Genomic DNA, 26891 nt, shown 5'->3' with positions numbered 1-26891 from the left:
GGTTACACATAAATCTAAGCATAAAGCCAGGACAACTTCTTCCTATCTAAATGAGAAGAGAGATGATTTTAATAAGGTGGGGGGAAAATGAGGAGCTGCTTCTCCACCTTTAAGAGGACCCAACTATTTCCACACTCTTGAGAGTTGCCAAAGTGTGTAGAGGCCATGTGCTTTATATTCTGAGGGCTACTACGGGATTTTATAAGAAACGCAAACTCATCTGTGATATGGCTTTCAAGTTATAAATGTCAATGAGAGCCAAGTCTGCTGCGTTGGGAACTACTCCAACAACAGGTTGACAGCAGCCCAATTCGACAGCTCTGGAGGAGGCTGATAGACAGCTGCTCTTTCAGTAGTTATTCCCAAAGGAGCCAAGAGGCCTCTCCAAAGGCAGCTAGGTATGGTGTGAAGAGGGAAAGTGACAACATATTGGGTGCCAGATAGACACAGCCCAGGAGCGCCACACAACGCCAACTCATCTGCCTGTTCCATGAAGGCTGTCAACCCCACACAGTGCCCAGACCTGAGAGCAGGAGGGAGGGGTAGACACTGACATAAAAAAAAAAAAAATCACAGGAAAGGCAGAAAGATGCTTATTCTTCCCACAGTATAAGCCGCAGCAACTGCATATCAGGGACCGTAGATCCAGCTCCGTGTCTCCAGGATGCCAGCTTGCTACCTCCAGCTGCCATGCCTGGCATCTCTTAGAGAGCAGTGACAAACTTCCCTATCTGTCAACACTAAACTAATTTCAGAACAGACCCTTGAAGATAGGTTGCTCAATTGTCCAGTCCCTGAAATGAAGTCCCATTCCAATTAAGTCATGTGTGTGGGGAGTGCATGGGGTGAGGTGGGGAGGGATTTATTAAATATGCTTGACGCATCTTAGACAAATTTTCACATCTTTAGAGATTCAAAATGCCTTTGTGGTTCTGAAGGAGAGACTTCTTGTTTCTCTGGTTTCTCCCAGAAGGACAAGCTCTCAAGGTGACAGCTAGTGAGAAGCCTCTGATAAAAGTCACATGGTCACATGATTTTCTAGCTCTAACATTAAGGCTTTTATTCACATCAAACACTTGTCGGCTTGTGAGTTGCTGGGTGTTTTTTTTTTCCTCCTATGATGTTGTTAGAGACAAAGTTTGTTCAAAGACCCACATACATAAAAGAAACCAGAATTAGGAATGCTTAATGTTTCATTCTGTTGGCCCCATAACCTTGACACCCAAATTTTATCAGCCTTGAAATCCAAATATTCTGCTCCCAAGTTGAACATCTGGTTTACCAAGGTAACTCTCAAGGGTAGACTGGACAGTGGTTTTAAGCACTATAGACTATTCAGACAGTCAAAATAAGGAAGTACTTAGCAAATTTCTTCCTCCATAAAATATATTCATAACTGGGGACTTAAGAAAATGTACTCCTTGAGCAAAGGTTCCTTACTATAGACCGAGTTCAGAGATTATGAAGTCTTTATGAGTCATAATCTCCAGTTCATTTACTCATATTTACATCATGATCTTCTGTGTCAGGTCTGGATTGGGCTGCTCTGAGGGGACCAGCCCTTCCATGTAAGAATAACTAGCCACAATCAAGTTCAATAAATTTATGTTTGATAATGATTGAATAAAGGAATAAATGGCCTTCTGCTCCAGTCACTTTACTCATTCTAGAGAGGTAAAATATCCCTGCACAATTATCCAAAAAAAAACCAATTCCACCAGGCCTTAACCAGATAGCCAGAGATGTCCCCTCAGGATTGGGGTGGCATGGGTAGTGTCACCCCCTGGCCCTTTGGGACTACAGTGTCTATATCGTGATGGTTCCAAATGTTAACAACTGACTCAACTACTTGGTCCTCTCCCTCCCAAGGGCAAATATCCTGGGTCTGTGCTTAGCCAGGTGCTTACTACAGTACTTACGGGGCCTAATGCATCCTCCTCCAATGTCCACTTTAGAACAGTAATCACTCCTGAAATCACAAGGACAAAGACATTTTTAAGTTTCTCCTCTTTAAGGACTTGATCCACTGCAAACAGAGAGGCAGACAAAGAGCTTCTATGAACTCTGCTTCTCCCATTTTGGAACCCAATTGCCTTTTAAGATAGATATCTAAGGGTAGCTAGGTGGGAGGCCTGATCACTTCAACATCCAGAGGCATTTATCTAAAAAATTATATTATCTCACTTGTTAGGATCCAAATCCATCCACTATTAGTTCAGCAGGAGTAAGGCTACATTTGGCAAAGATGGAGCATCTGCACAAAACCGCTCTTTGTTCCAAGTCTCAGGAGGCATTAAACCAAAGCTTTTACCAATCCTAATGCTTTCCAGACTAGACCACACTAATATATACACAGTCCCAAGAATAGGTATATGCAATTTTAAAATAGCTCTACTACAAAAAACTAAGGAGTTTATAATATGAGATAAAGCCAATTGACTACAAGCCTGCTCATTCAAATATAACACATTACTTGCAGCCACTTCACTCTGAAGAATAAAACCAAAAAAAGGAGTAAAAAGCCATTTTAGAAATATATCTACTATGTGCTTCTGATATGGCTAATATTTTCCCCGCTACAAAACTTCTTTATACAAAAAGGGAGGAAACCATGTCCTCTAATAGATACTTACAGTGTGTTTCTGATATTTATGGAATTTATCAGCAGAAAATTATAAAACCAAAAGTTCAATAGGGAGGGAAGGAAGGAGAAGGAGGAAGGAAAAAAAACAAAGACCATGCTGCACAGACCCATCTTCAAGCTGACTGCCCATGAATCCTCATCTTCCAGGACTAACCAACTGGTCTACCTTATCCTTAAGGACCTCATGGAAGAACGTGTACCATTTTCTGCTGGAAAATGTCTGAGAGGGTTATGTTTTTTTTAATCCAAACAAGCCAATTCCCTCTTTTTATGGTCTGCAGCATATAACTACCCTTCATAGCATGAACATTTTTGTCTGTGTCAACAATCTCTGAGCAATACCAGAGAGCAGTGCATTGCGGCAGCTTGGGAGAGCACTCATTCCAAACCCACCATCTCCATGAAACAGTCTGGCCGCAATAAACATTTCCTAAATGATGGGAGGTTGGACGGAACTGAATCAATGCCAGTGACCTCGTGGCCCTCTTTTTATACCAGCCTCTGTCTGAGATAGCTTTGAGGTGAAGGAATGGTTTCTGAACCTGGATTATCAGCTAACTCCAGGAAGTCCAGTCATTAAGATATACTGTGAGAAAACAATGCTAAGCATCTTGGTCAACATCAAAACCTCATTCATGTCTGTGGTATAGGCTAATAAAATGAATACCCATGTGCCTCAGACCTAAATAATATCAACTTACTTTCAGTCCTTTTATTCTTTTCTGTATGTTTTCATAAACATCTCATTTGGTCCATTATATGGCACTTTTCCTCGTGAGTACTGGGATCAAGTGCACAGGCAGTAGGTAACTTATGAAGCATATCAGTAGTAAGACTGTAAGATTCAAAAATGTTCACGACGTGCCAAAAGAAAAAAGCTTATTATCCTTTACCTCCCCCAATGCTTTCAAATCTGGACTTTTTTAATAACACTCACACTAATTAAGAACTCAACCTTGATTTTACCTTAAGAATTAGATAAGCTGCTCCCTGAGTTATATGAAAACTACGGCATTACCCTTGGCTTTATATATTAGCAAAATTCATGGTCATTAAGAAACCAAAGGCCATTTACTTCTATCCTCGGCAAAGCTTTAATGCTCAACTTATCTTAAATATTTCCTGCAGAGCTAGATATTTAACGTTAATGAAAATTTACCACTTCTAGCTGTGTCCATGGATAAAGAAAACTTTGAAAGAAGTCCTTTCTCCTTGCTAATTTTCAAAACAGCACCACTCCACAGCCTCCATCAAGATTTCACCCAAAAGTATCTTTTCTGGGGATTAACAGGCTCCCTCTATCTCCTCTTGGGCTTATGCTTTGACTTTACTCCCTTTCTTAATTACACCTAAACTGTGAAAGCATTTGTAGAGATCATGGAAATGCAATTCAATCTGGAAAGAAGAATAAGGCAGCAATCACAGGGGACAGACAGTAAAAGAGTAGCTAGGAAAACTGGAATCCCATTTTTAACCAACATGTATCCCTTTCATTTTATACTTTGGGTAAAAGATATTGTAAATGGCCCATAAACAAAATAACCTACTTGATAAGCTCTGGACTCCAGGGTGGTGTTCCATTAGAAATCTGCATTCGAGTTTCCTGCTTCCCCCGTCCCCCCTATTCAGAGCATCTCTAAAAATGAGCCATGATAAACCAAGCATGTTCAAGGACACCTCTGCAGTATCTACTCTGGATCTGATGACACAGAATGATAATGGCCGATTCTAGACCTGTAGGTCTCATATCTCTCCACCCGCTCAACCCCCTTCAGCACTGGAATCTGTCAGGTTGATCTCTTTTGAATTTTACACTCAACCTTTTTCATCCTCTTATTCCCTATGGACAATGCTTCTCCAAATAGAGAAGCTCAGATTCTTGATGCCAAAAATAACCAGGGACATAACTCAAACCAGGCTTTCCCTCTCTCCTTCTTTTCCACAGCCTAATAAGCAAAGGTGGCTCATTGAGAACACCAAAGCTGTCCTCTACATTAATTCACATGAGAAAATACTTGAGGAGGCTATGGTTCTGCCTAAAATATCTTCATGACTAGAGAAAAGATTTCAAATGATAAAATCACCTGGTGGTATATGCTAGAAACAAATCATGACCATGTTTATAAGCTTTAAGTCATTCAATCTTCCTTACTGAACATCACATAGTCACATAGAAAAAGGCCCCATTATTACAATACTGGTTTCATATAGCTTTCACCTAATGTTGGGCAGATCAGCTAAATTTACCACACAGTGAAATTTTGCCCATTTACAAAGATCTAGAGTGGTCCTTGACATCAGAACTTAGACCATATTAACCTTAAATATGTTTGGTTTACTTCAACAAACTTTCTAGCTTCTTTACGTTTCAGTGAGGCCTCTCATCAAGCCTCCATTGAAAACTTCCCAAAATATAATCAAATCTAAATCTGCCCCACATTACTCACACTGCCTGTACTCAAAGACAGAGGTTAGACTCCCTCAAACTGTGTGAGGGCAACCAAGTAGTTCTCTAAGCCTCCATCTTCCGGTGTCTGAGCCAAGAGGTAATCGTAGTGCCTTGGTCAGAAACGATGGCGGGGATTCACGAACTAATGCAACACAGCCAAAAGGCACAGCCGCCACATCAGAGAGGCAGCAAGCCCTCTACAGACATTAGTGATCATTACTACTGTGATTGCTATTGCTACAACAGAATAATAAATTAATAGAATAATAAAAGGGCAGTTCTAGAACTGGTCAGAAGCTTGGAACCACAGCCGCCATTGGTGCCCAATGAGTTACATTTTCATTTTGCTGACAGCTATTTTGTCAGGCAGGTGTAACAATGACAACAATTTAGTGTCTTGGGACCTAAAAATACTCTTGGTTAAATCGACTGTTCTCCTACAGATGGTCCCAGGTAAAGTGTTTGATTTACAAATGAGAAAAAATAATCCAACCCTGTGACTTCTAAATTCATCACTAACTTGGATTATAGAGATAATGCTTGTAGCCAACAAAGTTTATCCAAGATTTTACCAAGACATGACGACAGCAGGCCAGGAGGGCCGGGAGACCACTTATCTAGGTTTGCAACTGTTTTTAATGTTCGTTTACAATGTCACAAGAGTAGATCCCCTTTACAAAACTTGCACACCATCTCAAACAAAATTGGGTATTTTCATCAAAATTTTTAAATTTTTAACAGGCACTAGGAAATTAATCTTAAAATTCTGTTTCTGGAACTATCCTCAAGTCACACCTGTTTCTGTCCCTCAGCCTAATGGTTCTCAGTGCAGTTCCTGAACTAGCAACATCATCATCATCTAGGAGGCTGGGAACGCAAAATCACACACCTCACCACATACCTACTGAATCAGAAACTCTGGGGTGGGCCCAGCAATCCGAACAAGCTCTCCAGGAGATTTGAATGCACACTCAAGTTTGAGAACCACTGCCAACAGACTATTAACATGTGGGCTGGGACATCACTGCAGATGGCTCTTTTCCTTAAAAAACTATCTAACATTTTTCTGTTCCTTAAAAACCTGCTATAGGATGATGTCAACTGTTCCTTTCTATTTTTAATTCCTCATGATGAGGCTGACGATGATTCATTCAACACCTTATGTGATCACTTAAATAGTAAGGATCCTTCCCTCCCATCCCTAATGGAAGGTGACTGCTGCCTGTTATTTCTGATGTAATTACAGGAACAATTCAATAACAAAAGCTTGTCCTTTATCAACCTCAGCAAAAACTGTAATAGAGTTATAATTATAACTCTCCATTATTTTCCATAATGTGTTCATAATAACGTATTCTTTGAAACTGATCATACCACATGTCATAACAAGGAAACACAGAACCCAGGATCAAACTTAGTTTATTGTAAATAGAGAACAAAACTGCAAGTGTTTGGGCAAACCTTTTCCAATTGACAGGAAACAAGTATGCATTAACCATCTGGCCTTATCTCATTTATCTCAGTGAAATATGAAAAAAAGTGTTGATTTAACGCTTTCCACGGGTTCAAAGATACTCACAATACTGATTGGTCTTATCACCAGACACCACCCATCATCTAACTAATTATGAAAGCAGGAAGCATTTACCGGCATTTCCTAAATAATAAATAACCCTTTTCTATACCTTTAATTTGTTGAGGTGTGTATTAATTTGGAGAAGTTAATCTCATACCCGCTGTAAGGTCTCCCGATGAATCGTGAATACCAACATATTATTAATTTCTCTTTCCTTTTTGATTAATTTCACACTTAACACTGGGTAAGAAAGGCGAGATTAATGATGTCTGGAAGACAATGTTCAGTTCTTGTAAGATACTAAATCAACCTCAAGTGTTCAAGTAAACAAAGAATGCAGATATGGAAATGATAATGGAATCGTCTCTAGGAGGTGTCCAAGGTGCCATGCAAACAAATGCCCAGAAACCCAGAGTGTTTAAGCTGTAAACTCCAGTTAACACTCTTCCAGAAGGAGAGGAGAATGAAAACTAGAATACTGAATATCACAATACACAGTGATAAACTTGCGCCCTTACCATGGACTGAAGAGATGGATTTATTTATCACACAGCAATTCTCAATCTTCCAAGGGTCTCTCTGCATATGACTTAACCTCTTCACACCCTTGTCTTCTCTCGACTCTCTCTGCGACAATCCCAGGACTTCTAGCTTAACAGGTGTGAAGAGACAGGTCTCCCTCATCAGAGGAGATGAACAAAAGGAGCGTGAACTCAGTCTCGTGATGCAGTTTTAGAGAGTTATGGAGCTTTGTGTACATATGCTAATCCTACTTCCGATAATAATGTCTACATTAATTGAGAAGCTGCTATGTGCCAAGACACTAGGAGCTTTCCATTAGTTTTCTAACATAACAATAGCTCTTTGAGGTACTATCATGCACATTTTGCAGATGAAGAAACTGAGGCTCAGAAAACTAAATATCTTGCATAGGTGATCCCCATCTTCACACAGATCTGTCAGGCTTCCAAACCTGGAGTCTTCCATACCATGCTGCTTCCCTAGGATCATGAGTAAATAGGACATTTACGGCTGCCTAGACATTATTCTAGAAGACCTGAAAGCTACAGGCATCTTCCTCTAAGAAACTTTCCTGCCTACTCCAGCTCCAACTGACCCAAGTCTTCTTTGAATTCCAACATTTAAATATAATTTCACAATTCTACGCTATCTAATAGATTTTCTAACATCCACTAGATTACTCTGTGTCGTAAATCTCCTCGCACAAACAAGCCTGACCAACTAAGACCTATATCCAAGGGCTAAATGCAGGAATTGGTCAACTCTGACCATCGTCCGGAGCAGTGCTGTCCAACATGGTAGCTGCTTACCACATGTGGCTATTTAAATTTAAACTAATTATAATTAAATAAAAAATTCAGTTCCCGTGAAGGGAGTCAAAAGGTACAAACTTCCAGTTATGAAATAAATAAGTCATGGGGATGTAATGGACAGCATGGTGACTATAGCTAATAATATGGTATTGCATACTTGAAAGTTGCTAAGAGAGCAGATCTTAAAAGTTCTCATCACAAGAAAAAAATTCTGTAACTATGTATGGTGACAGATGTTAACTAGACTTATTGTGGTGATCATTTCACAATATATACAAATATTGAATCATGTACACCTGAAATATAATGTTGCATGTCAATTATAATAAATATTATTATTAATATAATAACTATATTAATATTAATATGATATTAATAAAAAATTCAGTTCCTCAGTCACACTAGCCACATTTCAAGTGCTCAATAGCTACCTGCCGATACAGAACATGTCCCTCATGGCAAAATGTTCTACTGGACGGCATTGGTGTAGAGATATTTCGGGACAACATCTTTTCATCTAATATCCTACCAACGCTGTGCAGGAGGTCAAAGCATATTCACCACAGAACCAATTCAGGGCTTCACTGGACTAACTGTGGCCATATCTATGTGTCTTTAGAGCTCATCTTTTAAGGAATAACATTCCTTGACAAATTAGATCATTTGATAAACTGATAAATAAAGCAAGCAGACTGACCTCCTAGAACAGCAAGGTCAGAAATGAGAGGCACTAAGAAACAATCATCCCTTTCTGAATAAGAATAATAAGCCCTTCCATTCAGAAATAACCACCCTATGCAACTGTAAGTCTGGAAACACCCAGGAGCAGCCACACAGACCCATGCATGACCACCCACGCAGGGGCCTCCCTGAGGCACATTCTCACTAAAGTGCTCTCTGGGTGAGAAGTTAATCTCTGCTATTCCTCCTTGGCAGGATAAGGTCCCCAAATTTGGTCTCTTGTTTCTAATTATTAAAAAAACTAATGCAAGGAAATCACCTCTCAAATCACTGTATTTCCTACCAATCACTCGCACTTAATTGCTTCACTACAAGTTGGATAATTAGCAATGAGACAAGCTTCTGGTGACAATGACAGTCTGACAGCAGGCTAGAAAAGAAAGCCTGGTGACACCCGACCTGGAAGGAGTTACTTAAAAGATCCGCAGGAATTAAAATTTTTAAAAACTCAGGGTATAGCTCCAATTTGTGGAAGGATTCTAAAATACAGTGTTGGTTACTGTTGGATTAGAACAGCCCTGGGTGGGGCACACAGAGTGATAAGAAGGCAAGGTCAATGATTTGACCTTTGACTGTTACAATCTGCAGGTGACCTGCATGAAGCATTTCTTCTCTCCCTCGGTTCTTCATTGCTTTCCCCTTCTTCCCTCCCTGCTGTCTGTGCATTAGGTCCCAAGGATTGAACTCTGCATCCAAGACAAGCCAGCCTTCACGGCTGCCAACACTGGTCTATAAAGTGGTGGACCCAAGTCAGAACGCCACCTCCACTGCCAACTCCTTTAGATGATTTTGGCAACCCCTTGACAGTCCTAGACACAAACTGGTATAGAGGTCAGACCTGGGCCTCTCGCACCGTGATGATAAAGTAATGAATGGGAACTTTGTAGAGCTAGGACAAGAAAGCAAGGTGGAGAGTTTTCTAATAAAAACACAAATCAATTCATCCTTGTGTGGTAGGTGGGGTGATGATAAACTAACATAGTCCTCTCTCAGAGCCAAGGAAAGTCATCTAACCCTGGATAAATGTTCCTCTCTCCTCTCTCTGAGCTCCCAACTCAGTGTAAGGCCTATTTCTGCCTCTCTTCCCAGCATTACTCACCTTTGCTTAAGGACCACAGCCAAATGAATTACTAACCCTATTGAGAGTTTCAGCATTAGCCATTTTGACCAATAGCTCACAATAATAGCTTTGTAACCTGTTGGACCTTTCTACAGCCTCAACCTCTTTGGCCCCAATCCATTCCCGACCGCCAGATGAACCTTGGGAAACACCCCTTGGGCCAGGGCCAGGCCTTTCCGCTTCAATAAGATGGCTTAGGTACCACCATCTCTAAGATCAAACCCCGGCGTCTGAAGCCCTCCTGAATCAGGAAGGACTGTTTTGCCAAAACCAACTAGTCTACCTTTTCTCCCTATGGTCTTCAGGTTTTCCCTGCCCCCAATACATCCAACTTACCCTTCCACAACACAAAAAAACATCCACTGTGGGAAACTTTCGCAGACCTGAAGTGCTGCCCCTCCTGTGTGTGTTAACACCCAAAACCAGACTGCCAACTCCTCAAGAGCAGGGCATGTCGTACTTCTCGATATCTCTGAGAAGCATTTTAGACCCAGCATCTTAGACAGAACCAACACTCCTCAAATATTTGAATAATCCACTGAAAATAGTTTCTATCATGCTTGTAAGTCCATTATTCTCACAGTGGATTCTCAGACCACTAAGACCCTCTCAATGCAGAGTCTGCTCACCACGAGCCCAAGGAGGCTCCATACTGCAGGAAGGGGCCCAGGCTGCGGACTCAGGCTGCCTCGTGAATTCCAGCTCCACCATTTACCAGGCAAGGCCCTTAACGCCTCTAAGCCTCAGTTTCACCTTCTGTGAACCCAAGGTAATAATAATAGTACCCACCCCCCAGGGTCACTGAGGACTGAAGAGACAACAGTAAAACACTCAGCATAGTGCCCAGTACCCAGCAGGCATTCAATAAATGTTCCTTTACCCCTCCTTCTCCTATTATTAGTAAGTCTCCTTAAGGGGACATGTAGCATAGTAGAAATAACACGGTTACGGGAATAAAACTCACCTGTGTTCAAATCCCAACTCGGTTCAGCTCCTAGCTGTGGCACCCTGGGGAAATTATTCAACCACTCAGCTTCAGTATCTTTATCCACAAAATGGGATTAATAATCAACTTCAAAGGGTTAGTCTAAGGATTAAATGAGGGAATATGCTAGCACATAGCCACACAATTAGTGGCATTTACTAAATATGATTTTAATTCAGCTGAAACACAACTAGAAATGAAAAAACATCCTGGTATTCCTTGCTTACATCATTGTCAACTCCTTCCAGTCATCTTCTTTAAGTCCCTAAACTAGGCCCCAGCCTCTTCAGGTGACAACCCCCACCTCCCCAGTCACCGTTCATCAGCCATGAGTGGAGTCCTCACACAGTGAATGCATGAAAATTACATTGAGAGCTGCAAGGAGACCCATTTCCTTATGGCAAATATGTGCATCCTCATTTTTATCACTTTGCCACTCTCCAAACATTCATAGCTACTCCTAGTTACACATAACACTAGCAACGCCATTCCTGAAAGGAAAATATACCGGTACTATTGGTTACTTTTTTAAAACCAATCCATGATTAAAACTATTCTAACAAAAAAAGAGCCCAAAGTGCTGAAAGAGAAAAATCCACAGATTTGAAATGAATCTACAAACAAGTGGATGAAAATTTACAACCCCACAAAAGGCAGGCCCCAGCCATATCACACTCTTACCGTGAAGAAAAATAAACTCTACTCTTTCAGATCAATTTGCAAGTTTTTGAAAACTCAGAGGGGAAGTCAGAGCAAAGAGAGGCCCTGTGCTCCCACTCTCCCCTTCCTCGGGGCCCTGTGGTCCTGGCTTCCGCCTCCTCCACGCTTGGGTCCAGGGGCGCAGGAGGCCCAAGGGGCGAATCCTTGGCTCAGGTCCCTCAACTGATGGAAAGGAGAGAAAGGAACAGAAACCAGCATTCAGAAGTTACATGAGTTACCAGGTAACCGGGTTCCCACCACAAACATGTGTCTTCTTGGCCATGGTCTTACTCCACAGAGCTGAAAAATGACTTCACTTCCTTCCTGCTGCTCCCAGGCCAGGCCCGGCCCCCAGGGCAGGGCCCAGCAGTCCCCTCAATGCCCTGGGCTTGCTCAGGCACGTAGACTCTTACGCCAGTCCCGCTCAGTCAACTGATGCAAAGACAGGCATTCCCTCTGATGCAGGCCGAAGGAGGCTCGTCGGAACCCAGGTGAGTGAGCTGTGCTCCCCAAGCGACTAAATTTCTCTAAAGAGCTGCAAACTCACTCACCATCCCGAAATACTCCAAGCAGCTCTGTGCCTCAAGCTTCCTCACCTTCCACCACCACCTCCAGTCGCCCTCATTCTTTCCTTGCCCAAACCTGCCTCAGGGCTCACAGATGTTCCCTGCTAAAACTAAGAAGTCAGCTGGGTCCTCCTGGCTGATCACAGCCTGAAGTTCACCAGAAGTATGACAACACTAACGACCACGGCCAAGCAGCAGCTAGCATTACTGAACACTCACTAGCCAGCCAGATGCTCCCGATGTAACTTTTAACAACCCCTTTTAGGAGCTACTATCCTTTGCAGATAAAGGAAGTGAGACACAGAGAGTTAAAGTAAACCACACAGTCACACAGCCCGACACGTGGCGAAGCCAGGATGTGAACACTGACTGTCTAACCACAGAGCCCTCACCTGTGTACCGGCCACAGACCTTCTCCACCATGCGTCCTTTCACTGAGTGCTAGAGGAAAGAATGACCTCTCAGGCTCAACAAACCATCCTCGGGGGCTGGGGGCTGGGGCAGGGAGGACCAGCTGTGTCCACACAACACGGGGGCCGATCCTTTCACCCCCACCTACACCGACAGCTGCACCCACCCTCCTCGTCAGCATTCCTCCCAAGTGGCTCAGGCAAGCCAGATGGCATTTTGCAGAAGTGGAAACAGAGGCTGACCACGTAGCCCAGGGTGCACCGCCACACTCGTCAGGCAAATGTGTTTGCTGATTTGTTAGGTGTAAATCCATCCCTATTCCTGGCAAAAAACAGCTCAGGAATCTTCATTTTCACTCCCCAGAGGACTTTAGGAACCACTGGACCACCTCCCTTTTCCAGAATGGCAATTTTCAAGGCAGAGTTGGGAGAAGGATGTTAGAATCCCCCAAGAGCTCTTAAAAAGATATGCCACCACCCCCCAAGAAAAACAAAACAAATACACAAAAAAAACCCAGAATCTTCTAGGGAGTAAAGAGTAAGGAGAGGAGCTAGAAATAGTGATTAACTTTCTAAGTTTGTGGGCTGGTAGAAAGCACCAGCCTTTTTCTCTGAGCAGCCTTGTCATGGGTCAAATGATCTAACATGCCCATCTCTCGAGATTCATTTAGCAGGCTCGCTGCAAGGGAACAAAAAAAGAGTGAGAGGAGAGAGAAAGAAAGAGAAAATGACAGATGGGCAGGCAGGCAGAAAGAACGGAGGGAAAAAAAAGAAGAGAATTCTTGGGAAAGCCTTTCACATGACACTGTGACAGGAATAACGGGGACCCTTCACACACACACATACATGCGTGCACTCTGAGATTATTATAGGATTTAGACTGCGAGTCTCCAAAAGAAAAACAATGCAAGCCACATATGTAATTTTAAATGTTCTAGTAGCCACATTAAGAAAGTAAGAAGGGGCCGGCCCCTGGGCTTGGCGGTTAAGTGCGCACGCTCCGCTACTGGCGGCCCGGGGTTCGGATCCCGGGTGCGCACTGACGCACCGCTTGTCCAGCCATGCTGAGGCCGCATCCCACATACAGCAACTAGAAGGATGTGCAACTATGACATACAACTATCTACTGGGGCTTTGGGGGAAAAAAATAAATAAATAAAATTATAAAAAAAAAAAAGTAAGAAGAAGGGCCAGGCCGGTGGTGTAGTGGTTAAGGTTGCACGCTCCCCTTCAGTGGCCCGGGTTTTGCGGGTTGGGATCCTGGGTGCAGACCTACACACCCCTCATCAAGCCATGCTGTGGTGGCGTCCCACATACGACATAGAGGAAGGTTGGCAGAGATGTTAGCTCAGGGATAATCTTCCTCACCAAAAAAAGAAAGAAAGTAAGAAACAAGTGAAATTAATTTTAATGATGTAGTTTATTTAACCCAATATATCCAAAATATTAATGTAAAACGTAATCGGCATTTAAACATCATGAATGAAACCTTTTACGTTCTTTTCTTCACATTAAGTCTCCAAATTTCAGTGCGTATCTTACATTTACAGCATATCGCAATTCAGATTAGCTGCATTTCAAGTGCTCAACAGCCACATGTGGCTAGAGGCTACCATGCTAGGCAGTCCAGATTTAGACAGAGATGGGCAGGTAAAGAGGAAGAGAAGGGGTAGGAATAATGCCGTGAACAAAGAACTAAGGGAGTATGACATCCAGGATCATCTACGACCCACAATCTGTGTTCATAAGGAGTTTGGTGTAATCAGCCTTCAGACTCAACAGCGAGTACATTAGCACAATTTGCTAAGGGATAGCTAGTGTCACCATTCTTGTGCCCAACAGTACCAAGCCCACAACTAAAGAATCAGAGTCCATTACCATATGGACACTCAGTAACATGGTGCTAAGTTGTATATCACACACACTAGACACCAAGCAACAGTCTGAACCCTCAGCACCCACCCAGATAGAGCTCAGGCCTCCAGGGGAAACAGCTGGAGAGCAAAGCTCCTCTCTCTGCCCCACGGGCATAAGCTCCACCCAAGGAAACAAAATAGCAGGTCCCTCCCATCTAGGGACTGTGTAGGGACGTGGGACATAGACAAAGGAAAAAAGGAGAAGGAAGACAGCTTACCACTTGTGGTGGGCAGAATAATGGCTCCCCAAAGATGTCTTGTCCCAAGAGGACCTGTGAAGGTTACCATACATGGAAAAGGGACTTTGCTGATGCAATTAAGTTAAGGATCTTGAGACTCGGAAAATTATCATGGATTATCCAGATGAGCCCAATGTAATCAGAAGGGTCCTTATAAAAGAGAAGCAGGAAGGTCAGAGATGCAGATACAATCACAGAAGCAGAAGTCAGAGTGATCTGATCACTTGCTTTGAAGATGGAGGGGGGGAGCTGTAAGCCAAGGAACAAATGGCACCTCTAGAAGCTGAAAAGGCAAGGAAACAGAGTCTTCCCCTAGAACCTCCAGAAAGAATGCAATCCTGCTGACACCTTGATTTTAGCCCAGTGAGACCTATTTTGGACTTCTGATCTCCAGAACCATAAGATACAAATTTGTGTTAAACCACCAAGTTTACAGCAGGTAATATACCATATGTAGCAAGGTCACTGGTTACAAGGACCCTTCAAGGCATCAGTAGTAGTAACTATAGATGTATTAGTAGTAACAGTAATGGCCACTATTTATTGAGGGCTGATTAAATCTCAAGCACCCTGCTAACTACTTCACAACTACTTCAGAAGCATTTCTTAAAATACACTTTTCATTTTGGAATAACTTTAGATTTACTGAAAAGTTGCAAAGAGAGTACAGAGTCCCTATATACTCTTCACCCAGCTTAACGCTAACATCTTACACAACCATGATATATTTGTCAAAACCAAGAAATTAACATCGGTACAATACCATTAACTAAACCACAGACTTAATTTGGATCCCACCAGTTTGCACTGGTATTTTATCTTCCCAAGAAGCCTATGAGGTAAAGCACCATTTTAATTCCCATATGATGAAGGACGATGCTGAGGCTTCATAAGATTCAATCACTTGCTCATGGTCACAACAGCGAAGACCAGCAAGTCTTTTCAACGTGATTGCCCGGCCTTACCTCTACACCCTAAGCTTCCCTGGACATCATCATCCCCATCGTATAGGACAGGAAATACCGATGAGAAGCTAGTTACCTAAAGGCATGCTACCAGGAGCAGCGTCAAACCTGGATGTGTCTGACTCCAAAGGGCTTCGCTCCAGCGACACCATCTCCCTTCCTGACACGGAGGGATGAGGAGCCGCTTGGGGCCATGAAAATCTCCTGAAACACATGAACACATCGTGGTGGCTGTGATGGGAAAGGAGGGGATCATGCCTCTGGAACGTGCCCACCTGTTCTAGGGCCATTAGTACACCTAAGAGCTTTCTTGTGGCTCTCAGTCAGTGAAGAGAAACCCGAGAGGGCCCACTGAAGAGTCCTCCACAAGGAGCATTTCTAGAGGAACGTGCAGCAGAAGGAGTTGCCATCAATAACCATCCTAAATCTGGCTTCAAACCACCGGGATCCTTGCTTTGGGGCCGTTACAGCATGACTGCAACGAGCTCTTTAAAACGTTCTTCTCCTACGTGATCCTGTACCTCAAACCTTTCCAGCCCCTAGACTTTACCACCTGAGCAACAAAAGACGCGGGAAGAAGAGCTTTTCCCACTGTGAGGTCGTTAACCACCGCACACAGAACGACACGCAGCAAGTGCAGCAAGGGCTAGGACAAACTCTTCTGGATTGCCCGTAACCAGCCGCCTCGTTCACTCTTCTCCTCGCCTTTCTCTCCTCTGTGCATTCCATGACCTAGCAGGCCTCGGGGCGCTGTTACAGTCATTGTTTGCTACCTATATACTCTATCAGTGGTTCTCAGAGTGTGGCCCCCAAACCAGCAGCACCAGCATCACCTGGCACTTGTTAGAGGTGCATATTCTCAGGCCCATCCCAGACCTACAGAATTAGAGGCTCTGAAGGTGAAGCCCAGAACGCTCCAGGTGCTTCTGATGCACACGGAAGTTTGAGAACCCCTAAGCTATGTATTTCCACCCTCCAGGACTGACCTGTGACCTAGAAATGTATTCAGAAAGGTTTCTGTCTGCAAATAAACACAATATCATACATCGACTGCGGGCCCAGGGAAAAAGCTCACAAGTCCGCCTGGGGTGGCAGCATTTATTCATCGCATTCACACATCACACAGCACAGGCCAGGCCTGTGCCGCGAGCTGTGGGCCCATCCCTAGCTTTATGGAGCTTAAAGCGTAGGAGAGCTGAAGACACCACTCAAGCAAACCTATAAATGAATACACAATTACAAACTGTGGGGGCCAGCCCGGTGGCGTAGTGATTAAGTTCGCGTGCCCCACTTTAGCAGCCCAGGGGTGGCAGGTTCGGATCCTGGGCATGGACCTATGCACCGCTTGTCAAGCCATGCTGTGGCAGGCGTCCCACATATAAAGTAGAGGAAGATGGGCACAGATGTTAGCCCAGGGCCAATCTTCCTCAGCAAAAAGAGGACGATTGGCAACAGACGTTAGCTCAGGGCTACTCTTCCTCATCAAGAAAAAAAAAAATTACAAACTGTGGCAAACACTATGAAAGAAAAGAATGGGGGTGCCACGGCAGAGAATGATAGGGATCTTCTTTTACTTCAGTGGTCGAGGGAGGCCTCCCTGAGGAAGGGACAATTAGGTTGAGTGAGATATGAAGGAGGAGCAAGCGTTGGCCAGGCAAAGAGGGAAGGAAGTAAACATTCCAGTAGAGGAAAAGCTTGTGCAAAGGCCCTGGGGCAGGAGAGAGCTTGGTGCATTGGAGACACTGAAAGCAGCCAATGTGGGTAGAAAACAGAAAGAGGCAGGAGGAGCAACTGAGAGATGAGGATAGAGAAGTTGTTCAGCCCTGGAGCCTGCTGTGCCTCACAGGCTTGGTTAAGGGTCTTTATTGGAGTCTAAGCTTATAAAGATGCCCCCAAATTGTAGGCAGAATACTGACAATAAAGACAATAACTAACATTTATTCAACACTGGTCTAAGGGCTACACATAAAAATGTAATCCTTAGAACAACCCATAAGTAGGTTCTAGTATCATCATCATCATCCCCATTTTACAGATGAGGACAGAAGTTAATTAAGTTGCCCCAGTGGCAGAGAAAGAGTGGACTGTCCCAGGGGCTTTGGAACAACTTCTAAAACTCCTGAACAAAGTCGGTGCTTCCCAACCCACCCGCTGCATCTTCCATCAGAGAATCAGAATAAGGCTGAAAAGAAGGCTCCCTGTCCTGTGGGACTAACCCAAAACACAGGGCTGTCATTGTGACAGAAATAGCGCACTTGGCCTCCTCAATCTGAGCCACTGTTATTCTTAAACTTTAGCATTTTGAGGGAAGTCTTGATTAGAATGGATGTCGTTAGCCACCAGAAAAGGTTACAAATGGCCAAGCCACCTCACACAGCACCCGCATGAACACTGATCGGATTCAAACTTAGATGTAAAAAGAGGTTTCTCCCTCCCATTTTCACATTTCCTTTAATAATCTTGTTTGCCTCGCAGTTCATTAGGGAGAGTATGACAGCACGTTCATCAGTGCCTTGCGTTTCCAGAAAAGTCCCGCCTATGACTTGGTAAAATGGGATGGGTTTGGAGAGGCCTGGTGTGCAACCACTTCCCAGCGTTAGATTTATTTATTTATTTATTTATTTTTGTGAGGAAGATCGGCCCTGAGGTAACATCCATGCTAATCCTCCTCTTTTTGCTGAGGAAGACCGGCTCTGAGCTAACATCTATTGCCAATCCTCCTCCTTTTTTTTTTGTTCCCCAAAGCCCCAGTAGATAGTTGTATGTCATAGTTGCACATCCTTCTAGTTGCTGTGGGACGCGGCCTCAGCATGGCCGGAGAAGCGCTGCGACAGTGCGCGCCCAGGATCCAAACCCAGGCCACCAGTAGTGGAGCGTGCGCACTTAACCGCTAAGCCACGGGGCCGGCCCTCCCTGGGTTAGATTTAGAGTCTGAGGGGGTGGTCAGTGTCACCTGACTTTAAATAAAAGGGGCGGGTGCAGACACTTCACCCCAGTCATCTTACAGAGCCTGGGAATCAAAGCCACCGACGGAGACCTGTGTTGGCAGCAGGGACACCCAACCAACCAGTGGAGCCTCTGCGCTTCCTATCTCCACGACAGGTCAAATCAGGGCACCACGGGGCTTCCATTTCCCCAAGATGAGCTTTGCTTTTGCCCTCTGACCTGCAGGTCTGATGCAGCAGAGACAGGCCAGGTGTGGAGTCTGGGCCTCTAGAGGAGAGGAGGGGGAATGGTGGGCAGGGGAAGCACCATTTCCTTATGTGAACAGGTCACAGCCTCATTTCCACAGCTGTGACAAGGCCACACGGATTTCAGAGTTTTGAAGGGCTTCGTCTTAAAAGGCTACAGAAGTGGGCGAACTGCCCCTCTGAAACTCTCTCTTGCCTAACTGTCCATTCCCCCACCACTCATTTGTCCCATATTTTCCTTCCTTACACACACTGCCTTAATTAGCCACAAAGTCTCTGTATTCTCAGTTGAAAACTGTAAAACCCGGTGAGTGAAAACGCCATGTCTTTCTCTTATTTACAAAAGCGTTCAATTAACTACCTCTTGTTTTGTAGGGTGCTTGTATTTTTTTCCCTATAGGATAAGGAACCTGGAAAAGAAAGAGCTACAGCCCTTCCCTCACCCCACCTGAAGGGGCCAAGAAGCTTCGAATGACATAGGAAAAATAAAGGCATAGGACCAGAAGGAGAACCCCATCTCTCTGGGCCTCAACTCCCATAGCATTAGGCCCTGAGGACCCTCCCTTCCCAAGGAACCAGAAGCAACAGCTAGCACGCCACTCAGCGAACTCTCTGAGAAGTGCAGTAGTCGGCTATAAACAAATGGTCCTCGAGTGGCCTGTAAGATGCCGAGTGAGTGGCTTAATCACCCAGCAGGGTCTAGTACATGATACATAAAACTCCTCGGAGACAGCAAGCCTGTAAATGGAAAGCATTATCATTTGTAACAGGACTAATAACACAGGCTTGAAACAAACAGACACCACTGGATTACTCTTCCGACCTCTTCAGGGAGACCACCGAGTTCGGTGGAGGGTTTTTATTTCTTTGTTTTTAAACAAGACAGCATCTCCCACCATGTGACAGCAGGATCCCTCTCCCAGGAAATTACTTCTTGTGCATCTGTCCTGCCAGTGACAGGCTGCCTGAAGTACAGGGGTCAAAACAAAACAAAAAAGTACAGTCTGGAAGAAGGTCCAGAGGAATTTTACAATTCTGATTAAAAAAAAAAAAAAGACCAAAGATCTCCTGATGAAGCATCAACACCTTAAAAAAGGCTTAAGGGGTCGACATCCCGTGTTGCAGTGTTTCCTAAACTATGTTTCTGGAACTACCTGGGGTGTTGGCTGAAAGGTGAACTCCACGCCTCGGGATGAGGGGGCCTCAGATCTGCCTTTTTAACAAGCTCTGTCAGTCCTGAAAGTTGGCGACCTGCTGTCCTATTTTATTAATGCACTGCTGATATACAGCTGAATTGGAGAACGATTCATATTTTTCTTTTAAAACTAAGATGGTCTCAACCACGTCTGCATGCGACTTGCAGAGAAAACATAGTTCACCACATTCATCAGCCAAGTCTCTGGCCCCCAAATCTTCCAACAGACAGTTCATTATTAAAAAAAATTAAAAAGACGTTGATTTTACCATTACTTCCTTTTTTTTCCTTCCGTGAAGTCTCTATAGACTAGTAGCGACCTAAAAACATCAACATCTGGAGACAGAGGAAGAGCTGTCACTGTGGCTGTGAGCTGGACTGCCCTGCTCAACAACAGGTTCCTGCAAGGTTCACTTCTGCTCTTGCAAAATGCAGACAGACTCAACCTTGAATCTTTCCACAACTGGCTCTGAGAAGGCACAGAGGCAATGGGAATCAAAGTATACAGAACATGGAGGGGTGGGGTGTAGATGTGGCAAGAGCCCAATTCACAACAGCCTCAGAGCCAGACTTCTGATACGTTCTCCCAGGGGGTCACAGAGCCTCACAGAGGTACAACAATGGGGATGAAGAAGACGACATTCGTCATATAACTTTGAACTGATATCCCACTGCCAGGCCCCACCGATAGTGTGCTGTCTCTCCATATTTTGTAACTCCTATAATTATCTTGTGAAAAGCATGATTAGATTGTATGATGTTTCTTTGTGTTAAAAAAACCTTCAGTGCTCACATGTAAACATTTAAGATTCCCTATGGTGTTTCTAATCCTAATATGCATTTTCTCACTTTTTAAATGTATTGGAAGGCTCAAATTATGGAAGCAGCCCCGTTTCCTCTTGAGCTCTGAGAGGCTGACTTGTAGAGCGGCCGGTGAGGCTACTCTGGCCTCACCAGAGACTACCAGTGTGGTCTCCTAGCTTCCAGAGATGACTACTGGAAATCATCAGGCATGTGTGTCAGGAGAAACAAGGGAGGGAGTTTGCAAATTAACATCCCCTCAACTGGATCTCCATGTCTTGGGTGTGTTGCCTGCCCAGCGGCAGCCATGAACTTGGGGACAATTTACATGGAACGCTTCTCTGCGTGGACACCAAGAGAGCCAGAGTTCAGAAAAATATGATGGATCGTGATTCAAGGGTTTGGTTTTTAGTCGGTGAAGCTCTTTCTCCTCCTCTCTCTCTCTCAATGGCCTTGCTGGTGCTTTTTTAAGACAGGGGTGAACAAGCTGGCATCCAAATCCTAGGAGACAAGGAAAGGAAACAGCATTCACTGTGCACCGTCTAAGTGCTCAGCTCTCTGGCAGGCACTTCACACAGCTCTGACATGTAACAGCCACTGCGCTGGTTATCTGGTTATTCTGCCCCCATCTATTCTCGGCCCTCCTCTGTGCCCTGACCAGCTGACACCTGTAGACTTCATCATCTTGGCTCCATGGCCTGTGGCTTCCCATTGGTTCAGCCGACCAGAGGCCCACTAGGAGACTGGAGAGAGGAGGAGAAAGGTCAGGGTATTTCTTCTCAGTTCCCTCTCTCCTTGGATGCCACATCTTTGGGCATCATTCCTCCTGACTATAGCTCCTGCTGGGCAGCCCCTCTCCAGTTCCAGATCTCACTGGGCTCCAGGAACTCTACTTCCTCCCCTTGCCGCCTCGGCCCTAGCAGTGATAGTGGTTTCCTACTGTTGTTCGGCCCTGGGTCCCTCATGGTACCCGGCCAGCCCCTCTGCAACTGTTACTTTCATTAGTCTTCATTCAAACCACCCTGGGGTGAATTCTGTTCCTGCCAGGAGCTCTGATACTGGCTCTCACTCTAAACATAACTGCTTTTGCAAGTGAGATGAAATGCAAAGATGTGGGTCAATAAGCACGTTGGGGCATTTCTCAGAGTTTGCTAACCTGGTATAAGAGCTGATAAGGCTGATAAGGCACACCGTCAGTGTGGTCTTGAACCGAATTCCTAATCCAACCTGATGACAGCAATCCCGAGGCATGGGTTTAGGGTCTAGAGACCCTGTCTATAGTAGGTACACAGGGAATTTTTTTTTTTATTTACCCTGTGCTTTCTGCTACCCGCTTACTAATATAGGAGAAAGAACTCTGAGGGGCCCAAGGAGCATTTCAAGCTCCTTTGAGGAATGAGGAGGAGGATAATGATAACAGCTGTCACTGACCTGTACACACTGCACAACAGCCCTGTGAGGAAGCATTCTTTATCTCCAGCTGACAGATGAGGAAACAGATACAAAGTTCACATGGCAAAGCAACTTGCCTGAGTCCCACACCCAGGTGGGCCTGACCCCAAACGCTGTTCTGTCCGCTCCGTTGCACCGAGTTCTTAAAAGTGGGAAATAAGGATTCGTGGCCTCCAAATTATTCCCAAATTGGGCCTAGAGGGATTAGGCTCCCCAGTTTTAGACAAATCAAAGACACCAAAGAAAGACAATACGGAGCAACCTAGCTCAGAAATTGGTTAAGAAAGCTATGATATAAGTGAAAAATCATGTATAGTATGTCTGTATGGTAGAACACGTATGGTATAATGGCAATGTGGAGATATGTGTGGATGTGTGTGTCCGTAATGATCGTTTATGCACAAAAACCGTCAGCAATAGTTACCTCCAGAAAGGTGAGAGAGCTGTGCTCTTCTGCAGTTTGAATTTTCTACCATGAGCACGAAATTTAATTTTTTTTTTTATTGTGGTAACACCGGTTTATAGCATTATATAAATTGCAGGTGTACATCATTAAAACTTAATTTCTTATTTAAAGACTCTGAAAGGAGGGAAAGAGGGAAGAAGGCTGATTTATCTGAATGTATAGACCAATGGTTCTCAACCTCAGCTGCACACTGGGATCACCTGTATTCACCAAGGTCCCACCCCTGAGGTTCGAATTTAATTGGTCTGGGGTATGGCCTGGGCACTTCGAGTCCTGAAGCTCCCCTAGGTGGTCCTGACAGGCAGCCAGGGATGAAAGCCACTCCCTCAGTCCCAGTTCCTTAGGATAAAATTTAAAATGCAGGTTAAGAGAAGGATGTATGCCTTTCGTATGCCATGGACCTCACTGGCAATCGGGTGAAGCTCCTGGACTTCTCTGAATAATGTTTCTAAATGCATAAAATAAAATACAAAGTATTTCAAAGGAAATAAATTAGATTTAGTTATCACAATGTTTTTTAATTGGGATATGGTGATATGAGTGCTTCTTTATTAATATACCAAGTAACGAGATCTCAAGGCGCTCTGTTATCTACCATCACTTACCATCATGAAGCAGTGATGAGTGTAAATAATATTTGGAGTAACTGCAACAAGTGTAACGTGATAGGATTTATCGGTGACAAAGTCAGGATACTCCTAATACTACTTTGGTTTGCTGCCTACGTTCATAACTGAAGAAAATCCCAAATTTCAGTTACAATTCATTGAACATACAGATGGACCTTTTTCCCATTCAAGCTCACAGATTCCCAGAGATAGAGGGAGGAGGAAAGGGTGCTGTTAGAGCAGAGTTCCGGGACTCTCTCATCCCAACATCGGCTCTACCACTAGGTGTAAGATCGCAGAGGGAAGGAAAAAGAGAACTTCAACCTTATCACGTGCTGACTTCCAGTAGAGGCTGTTTTTTTTCTTTTGATCACTCTGTAAGGCTCCTTCAAGACACGAAAAATGTACATTTCCTGAAAACTAACTACACTGTATATTTTAATTACAGCAATATTTTTCAAGTACCACTTCATGTGAAAAGATCCCTGTTTCTTCCACTAAAAAGACTCAAATGTTTTAGCTGCCTCAAGACATCCATCATGAGTGCCAATATCTTGGGATTTAAAAGGAGGTTTTTTGAAACTTTCTAAGTGTTTAATCAATAGGTTCCTTTTCATATAGTGCTACGCTGCCTGCATAGAACCCGAACGCTTTTTTTCTTTCATCTGAATTTAAAATAGCATTTACCGTGTGTTGAGTGGCTATTATACTTCAGGTGTGGCGTTCAGGTGTGGCGCTAGGCTCTCTGCCTGAATTGGTTCTAATGCTCACATCCAGGCTGTACTATTATCCCATCTTATTAACACAGAAATAAAATGATTAGGAACTCCAAAACAGAGCCTGACGTCATAAAATCCCTCTATTAAAAAAAAAAAAAAAAGAGGACAGGAAAGCCCCAAATATGTTAATATCTGGATTGAAATTCCAGTTACAAATTAAAAGGCAGTTATTTTTAACTAAAAAATACAGTATTTTCTTGGGGTGGGGAGGGACCACCACACCCACTTATCCCAGCAACAGGCTGAGCTCACTCACTCAAAAGCTTATTTTTCTTCATAGCCACACTGTTTCAAAGACTCCAGAAGTACTTTTTAAACTTCTTTTCCATTCGTCTTCCATTCGTGAAGTATTATAACACTCCGATTAAATGCAGGAGAGAATGGCACGGTCAGACCCTGCACGCAGGCATATGGCTGTCAAAGAAGCAGTGGCCAGTACCCAGAGGTGAGAGAAACCTACCGATCTCAGAAATCTGGCCTATGCGGTCTCGAAAACAGGTTGGGGAGGGCCCCCTAGCCACCAACATCATGATTATCCTCAAATAGGAAGGTTCCCATTCCATAACTACAGGCAGGCTTTTGAAATGATCCTACTCCCACACTGTGATTTGAAATGTCCTCAGAACTCATTTCCTTTGACTTTATATTTAAAATGGAGTAGGGGGAAGGGGTGGCATTATTTTGTTTTCTGCCCCCTATGAAATCAGTTCCTCACGAAGGCATTTAACCAGGTGGGAGAGGCTCATAATTAATCAGTTGTTTCAATGTTAACCAAACACCATAAGAGAACTTAGGATGCCCCAAACTCTCCTTAAAGCAGAATGAAGACTCGGGAAAGGAAGCCACAAAAGAAAGATCATGAGGAAAAGAGCGGGCTTGCAACATCGTGGATACCTTTAAACCAGCCCAACAGGAAGTATCGGTGATTTCACCCTCTGCTCTTATCTGTCTCTTCCACCAGGATGGAAAGGCAATAGAGGCAAGCATAAGAGGAGACTGGGGGGGGGGGGGGTGCGGTGGGGGGTGTCAAGGAGAAAGAACTGGCATTTATTGAGTCCTGGCAAGTTTAAGGGACTTTCACATGTGTCATGCACTCCTTTAATTTTTCCCATAAGCTTATCAGATAGATAATCACCTCTCCAATTTTAAAATGAAACCGGATGCTACAGAGGTTAAGCAACTTGCCCAGAAGCACAGAGCTCCTAACAGCAGAGTCAGAATTGGAAGCCAAATCATCCTGGCTCAGGGCCATATTCTTCTGCCCCTCATCCCTCAGATCTTGTGAGTTACTTTCAGCTCAAATTTCATGGTTCACGAAAACGGTATCCCAGGTTTCTTTAAAAAATTCCCTAGGTCATAATCTCTTGAGGAGAGGAGGAGGAGAACATCAGTGAAGATCCAGGAAGTCAGAAGAGAAGGAGAAAAAAACACACAATTTTCAGAAAAAAAAGGAGTGGGAGTGGGGATGGATTCCAGAAACTTGACGTTGGTGAGTATTTGAGTTCTACAAGGAATATTCAAGCAAATGGTTTGTGATGACTTAAAAAAGGTGATCTGCAGCACATAATGAGTTTGCAAAGAGCCAGTCACTCTGAGGAAACTTTATGCTCTTTCTGGAAGGTACCCTAAGTTGATCAACCAGGAGACACAGGGCTTCTGTTTCAGCAAACCATGTGACCTGGTCTCCCATGTGACATCATTCCCAATTATGTCATCCAAAGACCTGTCCAACCTCCCAAACCAGTAGCCTTCACAATTACTTTGGTTACACAACCTATTAGTAAAAAGTGAGCATGCACCCCAATACATGTTAATTTATTTTAAAATAATTAAAATGTAAATATTACTAAAGTCCTTAATTTTTAAGGGCAAAAATAAATTAGCTTTCATATTTTCTTCTCATACCCCAAAGGGTTATCCCTGAGTACCAAATTTTGGAAATCACTGTTCTGGGCTTGCAACACAGTGACCACCTGGAGCCCAATGACCTTCACCGTCACTCCACCTGAGCCACATCCCTGACACCTTGTCCAGGTCAGCTGTCCCGATCTCCACTCCCAACATTCATGGACTGTCCTTCATGCCTGAGAGTCCTGTAAACACTTCTTTCCATTTTCTTGGGGTCCACAGTCTATCCCTCCCAGATTCCCTTACCTCCTGGAACCATTTATTACCAATGCCCTCTTTTCCCCCAAATTCCTGTCTTTCCACTATAATCACTCAGGAAAATCCCCGACTTGTAACAACAAACTCACTCTCACAGTCTACCTTCTCTTCTGCACTCAGGCAGTTCAGCAGGACCAGAAAAATAGATGAATACATAGTAACCACATGAACATTGTTACTAGGTGACTTCACGCCCTCATCTTCCACAGGTCTCTTAACATCAGGAACTCAAGCTTTTTCTTGTCCTCAGTCAGTCTATTTCTCTTTATCGTCAGCCAACGATTCCAATCTGGCACCGTCTTCCACATTCTATTTCCAGGAGGCTGCCTGACCTTCCACCTCATCCATCCACTCAACCATTCTGTCATGCATTCTACCATTTACTGAGCACCAACTGTGCATCAGCTGCTGTTCCAGTACTTGAATCTCACAGCGCTTACACTGTAGTAAAAAAAAATGACGTCAGGTGTTGGGAGATGATGAAAAGAAAGCCCTTACATAATAGGGAGCAAGCAGGGGCCAGAAAATCCTAGTCATCAGATGCAACCCACTTCTCTTCCTGCCCAGGTCTCCCTCTTCCAGTTTTTTT

General features: G+C 43.9%; 1 protein-coding gene across 4 annotated transcripts in view; it reads right to left on the bottom strand.

The window, feature by feature from the left end:
* Positions 1–26891, bottom strand: part of MGAT5 (alpha-1,6-mannosylglycoprotein 6-beta-N-acetylglucosaminyltransferase) — a 324721-nt gene that overhangs the window by 278186 nt on the left and 19644 nt on the right. Inside the window, exons 1-2 of one of the 4 annotated variants that reach the window (XM_058548851.1) lie at positions 3346–5265; positions 1920–1969 (exon numbers count right to left, since the gene is read on the bottom strand). The exons of 2 other annotated variants lie outside the window; for them this stretch is intronic. The gene's annotated coding sequence lies outside the window, so the exon portion shown is untranslated. Of the gene's footprint in view, positions 1–1919; positions 1970–3345; positions 5266–26891 lie in introns of those variants that run through there. One more of the 4 variants, XM_058548850.1, reaches the window with a different exon arrangement.

This window comes from Diceros bicornis, chromosome 10 (assembly GCF_020826845.1).
Source record: "Diceros bicornis minor isolate mBicDic1 chromosome 10, mDicBic1.mat.cur, whole genome shotgun sequence".
NCBI lineage: Eukaryota > Metazoa > Chordata > Mammalia > Perissodactyla > Rhinocerotidae > Diceros > Diceros bicornis.
This window is presented reverse-complemented; position numbering and strand designations above follow the sequence as displayed.